At 36.0% G+C, this 8,124-nt stretch overlaps 1 protein-coding gene across 1 annotated transcript in view; it reads right to left on the reverse strand.

Moving 5' to 3' along the window:
• LOC148958202 (transient receptor potential cation channel subfamily M member 2-like) overlaps window positions 1-7,450 on the reverse strand; it is a 28,224-nt gene extending 20,774 nt beyond the window's left edge. Inside the window, exon 1 of the mRNA XM_089113086.1 lies at window positions 7,160-7,450. The gene's annotated coding sequence lies outside the window, so the exon portion shown is untranslated. The remainder of the gene's footprint in view (window positions 1-7,159) is intronic.
• Window positions 7,451-8,124: the final 674 nt, after the last annotated feature.

Raw genomic sequence — 8,124 nt, forward strand, 5'->3', positions numbered from 1 at the left:
TTTTCATGGCCACGATATTCATGCATCGTTGAGTCAATGCACAAATAAACAATCAGGATGAAGAACCACAATAGCGTAATTACCCTGAGCATCACGAAGGGGACAGACTGCCTTTAAGCGTCCTTTGTTACGAAATGAAAACTCACTGAAATAGAAATTTTGTTCTTTGTTTCGATAAACCAATGACCGGCGTGACGTACTGCTTTTAAGTATGAATTTGAAATGGAGATTATTGTGGAGAAACCACTGAATGGAAGAAACCTAGTCTTTTCATTTACTTATTCGGGAATGAAATACCAATGCAATATAATAGACAGGGAATTTTTGCATAACCATCTAGCAACCCGCCTAACCTAAGTTTTTAAAGTTTAAATCATGAAAGTCAAAGCCAATGATCGTTTTAAGCCTTGGGAACATTCTGGAGAATGATCGGAAGCTGCGTTGTTTCCGGAAGCATGAAAAATGCACGGTCAGCAAAATGTCGAATTTCATATTTTTCAAATCTGACGATACCATCAGAAAGAGCTTGCAAAACTGAGCAAATTGTATAGAAAGTCCAATGTGATCTGACCTATATAAGAAAAAATTTATGCCTGTTGAAACTGTAAAATGAATGTTTAAATTGGAGAGATATGCGAAATACAGAAAGAAACAAACATGTTCCAACTATATACAAAACATCATGAAACTATATACAAAATAATCCCAAGATAACGTATTTATGTCGTATGAAATTACTGCTGAGTGAAACGAAACGAAAGCGTGAAAGCATTACTTAGGCCTATTTACAACGTGGGGGTCACGTGATTAAAGTCCTGACTAGGGTCTAGACCTCAGTACTTCTCAAGATATACTCCGAGGAGACTGAAACTTTGATAAAAGACGATTTCTGCGAGCGGCAATACTTTTCGATTCCAAGGCTAAACTTTAATATACACAGCTAACATGAACGACACGCGCAGTCTTTCTCAAGCACTACCTGTCCTAAATCCAAACAGGGCCGCATCATAGATGCGGTAGCATTTGTGGACTGGGGCACAGGCTAGGCCGCAAGAGCTTTCGCAAGCCTCTTGGGCAAAACGGTTAGCTACCTCCTGGTTTTTAGCCTTGCATGTCTAATTCCTTCTGAAGCTCCCTTCGAATCTCTCTAAATCTCACTTACTACGTATATTTATCTGTACAAGAAAACAACAGAAAAGCATGGCTAAGCATAAAATGTTACTTATAATAGACTACGAGATAATTCTAGAAACAGACGAATAAGCAATATGATGTAACCCTAATGAGGGGTAATCCTACAACAATAGAAATAGAATGGAATGCAGTGTAATGCTGCGTGGTGCTGTGTCGCGAAGACAGAACATTCGAGACACAAGGGGGATTTCCTAACAATTTACATAATAAACGAAATAGCTACGAACACTTAGGCTGACATTATTTTAGCTCTATTACAAAACTTGTCATTTTGTCAAACAACTTTCTTTCTGAAGTTTTATTATAGTACAGACGCAGAGCAGTAAAATTGTGCATGTTATAATAATGGCATGAAGTTTGGTACAAAATCTGATATGCTGAGTAAAATGAAATACATATCAAACTTCAAAAATGCCCACAAAAGCTATTTTTAGACTGGGTTACTGGTACCCAGTCCTCTTTTACTGTAGGTATAGCACTACAACGTTTTAACTTTGCAAGCTATAAAACTGAAACAATTTTTCTGGCGTTATTTGACGTTCTGAATACAATACAATGCAAAAACAGCTTTAAGAATTCCACAAAAGCAATTTTTAGACTATTGTACTTGTACTCAGTTCTATTTTGGGTCTTGCACCATAACTTTGTAACTATACAATTTATACGACTGAAACTTTGTTTTCTGGTGTAATCCAAGTTGCTAGATAAAAGGAAACATAGAACTAGGTTGAAAACTTCACTGAAGGCTTTATTTCGACTGAGGTACTAATACCCTGATACCTAGGGTACACTAATACCAAGTATCATATACCGCTAGCCCTAGCTCACCCCAACCCGTCTTCTTTATCTTGAAGAAGAAATCCGGGTAACTCTAGCATGCTTCAAGTGCAGAACTTACTTTTGAATAACATTGAGAGGAAAATGTCTACTTGAATCGACTAAACTTGTATTCCTCACTATTTCTCACATAGAAAAATTGAAAAGTATGCTTGATTCTGAAAATTGACCTAAACAGAAGGTAAACTAAGGTTTCTGTGTTGGATGAACAAGGAAAAACCAACCGCAATAAAATTTGAATAGGATGATGAGCGTTTGAAGAAGATCTAAGACATTTAAATACGATGATGAGCCTTTGAAGAAGATCAAAGAAATTTGAATAGGATGATGAGCCTTTGAAGAAGATCAAAGAAATTTGAATAGGATGATGAGCCTTTGACGAAGGTCGAAGACGTTTGAATACAATAATGAGCGTTTAAAGAAGATCAAAGACGTTTGATACAATAATGAGCGTTTGAAAAAGATCGAAGACATTTGAATACGATGATGAGCCTTTGAAAAAGATCGAAGACATTTGAATACGATGATGAGCCTTTGAAGAAGAACAAAGAAATTTGAATAGGATGATGAGCCTTTGAAGAAGATCAAAGAAATTTGAATAGGATGATGAGCCTTTGACGAAGGTCGAAGACGTTTGAATACAATAATGAGCGTTTAAAGAAGATCGAAGACGTTTGATACAATAATGAGCGTTTGAAAAAGATCGAAGACATTTGAATACGATGATGAGCCTTTGAAGAAGATCAAAGAAATTTGAATAGGATGATGAGCCTTTGACGAAGGTCGAAGAGGTTTGAATACAATAATGAGCGTTTAAAGAAGATCGAAGACGTTTGATACAATAATGAGCGTTTGAAAAAGATCGAAGAAATTTGAATACGATGATGAGCCTTTGAAGAAGATCAAAGAAATTTGAATAGGATGATGAGCCTTCGAAGAAGATCAAAGAAATTTGAATAGGATGATGAGCCTTTGAAGAAGATCGAAGACATTTGAATACAACAATGAGCGTTTGAAGAAGATCAAAGAAATTTGAATAGGATGATGAGCCTCTGAAGAAGATCAAAGGAATTTGGATAGGATGATGAGTCTTTGAAAAAGTTTAAAGAAATTTGAATAGGATGATGAGCCTTTGAAGAAGTTTAAAGAAATTTGAATAGGATGATGAGCCTTTGAAGAAGATCGAAGACATTTGAATACAATAATGAGCGTTTGAAGAAGAACAAAGAAATTTGAATAGGATTATGAGCCTCTGAAGAAGATCAAAGAAATTTGAATAGGATGATGAGCCTTTGACGAAGGTCGAAGACGTTTGAATACAATAATGAGCGTTTAAAGAAGATCGAAGACGTTTGATACAATAATGAGCGTTTAAAGAAGATCGAAGACGTTTGATACAATAATGAGCGTTTGAAAAAGATCGAAGACATTTGAATACGATGATGAGCCTTTGAAGAAGATCAAAGAAATTTGAATAGGATGATGAGCCTTTGAAGAAGATCGAAGACATTTGAATACAACAATGAGCGTTTGAAGAAGATCAAAGAAATTTGAATAGGATGATGAGCCTCTGAAGAAGATCAAAGGAATTTGGATAGGATGATGAGTCTTTGAAGAAGTTTAAAGAAATTTGAATAGGATGATGAGCCTTTGAAGAAGTTTAAAGAAATTTGAATAGGATGATGAGCCTTTGAAGAAGATCGAAGACATTTGAATACAATAATGAGCGTTTGAAGAAGATCAAAGAAATTTGAATAGGATTATGAGCCTCTGAAGAAGATCAAAGAAATTTGAATAGGATGATGAGCCTTTGAAGAAGATCAAATACGTTTGAATACAATAATGTGCGTTTGAAGAAGATTAAAGAAATTGGAATAGGATGATGAGCCTTTGATAAAGAGTAAAGACATTTGAATACAATAATGAGCGTTTGATGAAGATCAGAGACGTTTCAATATTATGATGGTAAGTTATCTCGATTTGTGATTTGACGGGATATGAACCTGTGCTAATGTATCCATATCTGAGGCAATTTATAAAACATTCAACCAATTTTGCAAATTTGTATGTATTGCACAATGCTTTTTTGGAAAGTTTGGTCAAAATTATAAAATTTTGAAAGTAGATTATGAAAAATCACCTGTTGTTTTCTCTTGGGAAACTCTTCTGAACCAGTGACAGAATGAGTAAAGAGTTACACAAAAGATTTTTATTCTATCCACTTGTGTTAACTTTACAATAGATGATATTTCGGGTGGATCATTTCTGCTAGAAATCAAAGTGGTTCTGTTCAGCGCGAGTGAGTTATTAATCGAGTGATATGCCCCTCGATTTGTTTCGTCTTCTTGTAAAGCATTTTCACTTTTTGTCACTTCATTTCAATCTTATTTACCATCATTATTAAATTACAAAATTTATTATGATAGAAATAATTGATGAATAATATACAGCATCTACCAAGTAAAACCACACAAATGTGGCAAAAATTGCTTTTACGTCTTAATCGATTTACCTCATTTTGCAAATCCCAAGAATGAGAGTTTTATGCCAATCGACAAAACAATAGTTTGATTGCTCAGGCGCTTGCATTGTTTGCTCAGCTAAGACGCTGAACAACAAAAGGGACTGTTTAGAGGGTTACTTTGAAGTCACGAAAGTTTAGTTGGATGCAAAAAAGAATGACATGTCCGTAAATTTTTGAAGTATGACAGCCTCTTCTCATTCGAATAATTGGCTCTTTTGAAGAATAAAAATGTTTGTTAGGGTTCGGTGCTCGTCGTGTTTTTAAAAGAATACAATTAACTGTACACTGTGCCAGAGCAAAAAGGAAATTCTTTCTATATGGATCAATCGTTTCCTCAAGGTATTTGTGTACTGAGAAGATGGATAATCTAGCCTCTCCGCAAGCTGTTTTCCCAGAGACGAATGGAAAATTTAGTGTTTCTTTCCCAGTAGAGGCGGCGAATAAGCGACCAAAACCTTGTCTGATGTCAAGTGCGATTCCCATGTTATGAGAAATATTTCTCATTGGTAGAAATTGTTTACCATTGTTATTGAGAAATCAAAGCTACTGTGACAAGACATTTATCGCAGTGTTCTAACTGGCCACGTTAATTTTACTATCCTTTCAATTTCAAGCCAGTTTTGAAAAAATTGATCAATTTTAGCTACACTCTTGTTCTTGTTTATAACAAGCCCCTAAAAAGATTTTCTTTATAGATTGACGCTTCTACCAAACTTCTGCGAAAGGCAAACTATATATCTCAATCAAGCCGTCAATATATAGACTGAGCGTTCATGTTAAACGCCATGTGGGAATGCTCCGCTAACTTAGAGACAATGAACTCTGATCTGCTCCAAAATCTTCAAGACAAAGAACCGAAATATTCAAGGAATAGTTTATTCCTCGGCGCCTCAGGGACAGCGACGGATTTACCAGTGGTGGAAGGGGTGCGAGATCCCCAAAGCAATGTATTTTTGTCATTCAGTTATATTTGCCTTGATTCAGTAAAGAGCATTATTTAGTGGCGAGTACTAAGAAAGTACTGCAAAAATTTGGTTTAATTATCATTTTATCTTCTTCATCTCGTCAAAAGATAAATTTCTAAAACGGGCGTTTCCAGCATATTCCAGTCACTTGAACGGTGTGCAGTCAAATCGAAACATCTATCTGACAACTCCCCTCCCACTCCTCAACTTTACCGCTTAAATTCGCCCCAGCTCAGGAAACATGGTCATGTAAGGAATAAAGTTCAAATATAATGCCAAAATAAGACTGTTTCAGCCGTAGCAAAGCATGGAATCGATTTCGTGACTCCTGCCATCATGAGATCAAATGAAACTTCGGCAATTAACATTTTTAGGCTCACAGTAAAACTTTTGAAAAGATCTATACAATTAGGATTATCTGAAATGACGACCTTCAATGTATTCGTGATAGAACTACAAAAATTTTTGTCACAACACATGCGCAGAACTAGACAGGGTTTACAGGTTTCAGAAAACTGGTCAGATTTCTAGGAATTTCTTATTTGATGTTGTCGTTAATAGTTAAATAGGAAAATGTTTACCAATATGATATTAAGTAAAATCTTAATCACCAATATCAAAATGGAGAATTTTCTCTCCTTTCTCTCATTTCTCTCCCTAGCACGAAGTTGTCACTTTTCGATTATTTACCAGGCAACAAGATGGCATCTTGATGTTTCAAACAATACCTCTCTTTGTAATCAATTAAGCTATCTTTCAGTCCACGAGCCTGCTTTCAGAGCAGCCAATCAGCGCCCCTAAAAGTAGCTTTGAAGTCAGGGCGTTGTGGCTAGGAGGGACACCGGTAAATCCCGGTGGGCCCCTTACAAGTGACTTTGTAAAACCCAGGAAAATATTTTAAGGGAATAAATACTTTGGTGAAAAATATCTCATCTTTATAAAATCTCAAGCTCATAGTTATAAACTAAAGTTATATATCTGTCTTCTTGTATTGAAGCCTGCCCCCCTCCCCCCTCTCAGGCATTGTTCTTGCTCGAGTTTGCCCACCCTGGACGACATTTACAGCTACGTGGTTGAACACAAAGCTTCACGTAGCTTCAATAGGTTTCGCGGCTGACCGGGTTCCACATTTAAGTGAAATTGATAGATCAAGTTTGGGAGAAAGAAATTGAAATCAAGAAAACGAACATTCATCAAAATGAACAGAAAAAATATTCAAAAATAATCTATGTCTATCTTTGCTAAGTGATTTATCTGGTTAAATTGTTGTAATAAAACTCGAAAATTAGACTTATTAATTTGCAATGAATTTGAACGAAAATTACAATAAAATGAATCGCAAAAACAATCAGATTAGAATAACCAACCAGAACACTCATAAGGCATGGACCTGTGGCGGACACTAGGAGACGAGGTTATTCTGCAATATCTTCTGCTTAACAAGTTAAATGATGATAGTCAAAAGAAAGGAAGAAAAGTTGAAAAACTGCATCGTGGACTTTTCAACTTAATCGCTGTTTAAATGAAAAATCTTTACAATAGTAAGCAATTTAAAAGAAATGATTCTTGCTGCTTTGCACAGATTTAAGTAACTTGTAAGGTTATGCAAAAATGAGAATGAATATAATGGATATTTTACCTGGATATGATCGTGTTGTAAACAGGTCTTAAAAGATGTCTTGTGCCAGAAGTGTCCGCAAGCTAAAAAGGACAGCCAACAAGTGACGGTTGTGAGATTTTGAATGTGATTGCTTGTTCGTCTTTTGTTGTTATTGTTCTCTTTGTCCAACGGTAGAACAATTATCGTTGTTCAATAGGTGCAGTTGGATGTTTTTATGATAAACACCAAAACAAAATGGATTAGCGTTGTTTGGCAACTCGCAATTTCATTGGCTTTATAACCGTCACGTCATTCTAGGGTCACGCGAACGCCTGGAAGTGGAAGGAGGACAGCAACATCCAACTGAATCAGCAAGAGAGCCATTTTCAGCACTTCAACTTTATACTCTAAGCATAATGTTATACTATTCTAAGCAAAGTTGATTCAGAGGTTATTCTAACGTTAACGTGGTTTTGTTACTGTTTTGTGGTGTTGTAAATTTGATTTGTCGTGTTGTGATTTCAAATTTGTGGTGTTGTTAAATCATAGGTTAAGGTGGTAATTTTTGGGGCATGGAAATTTTTGTGACTCAATTTCTAGGAAGGCACATTATTTTAATGCTAACCAAATAGATTTGGGAGTATAGATCAAAACAGCAGAAGGGCTCAACCCCCTCAGCTCTGACAAAATTTTTGCTCCAATACATCCATACTTTGCTCCAGCAAAGAACAGGAATGATTCGCCAAAGATCTTAGGCATAGAACATCGGTACTTAGCCAATCTTGGTGTAATTCTTCGGAAGAATTTTGGCATAATTCCATCGGCGTGGTCTGACTGTGCTAGTTTTTTTCCGAACATTTGCTGACGTGGCGAAAACCATGCGAGATTAGCCCTGACGAACTTTGCAAAATAACACTGGGGGCAATGCCCCCTCTCAATAATTTGCGAAAATTGTGTTTGAGAATCCTATAAGCGCAGTATTTTGTAAGGCAGGTAAAGGAAAA

Source organism: Rhopilema esculentum, chromosome 16 (genome assembly GCF_057945365.1).
Source record: "Rhopilema esculentum isolate cy_ngs chromosome 16, ASM5794536v1, whole genome shotgun sequence".
Taxonomy (NCBI): domain Eukaryota; kingdom Metazoa; phylum Cnidaria; class Scyphozoa; order Rhizostomeae; family Rhizostomatidae; genus Rhopilema; species Rhopilema esculentum.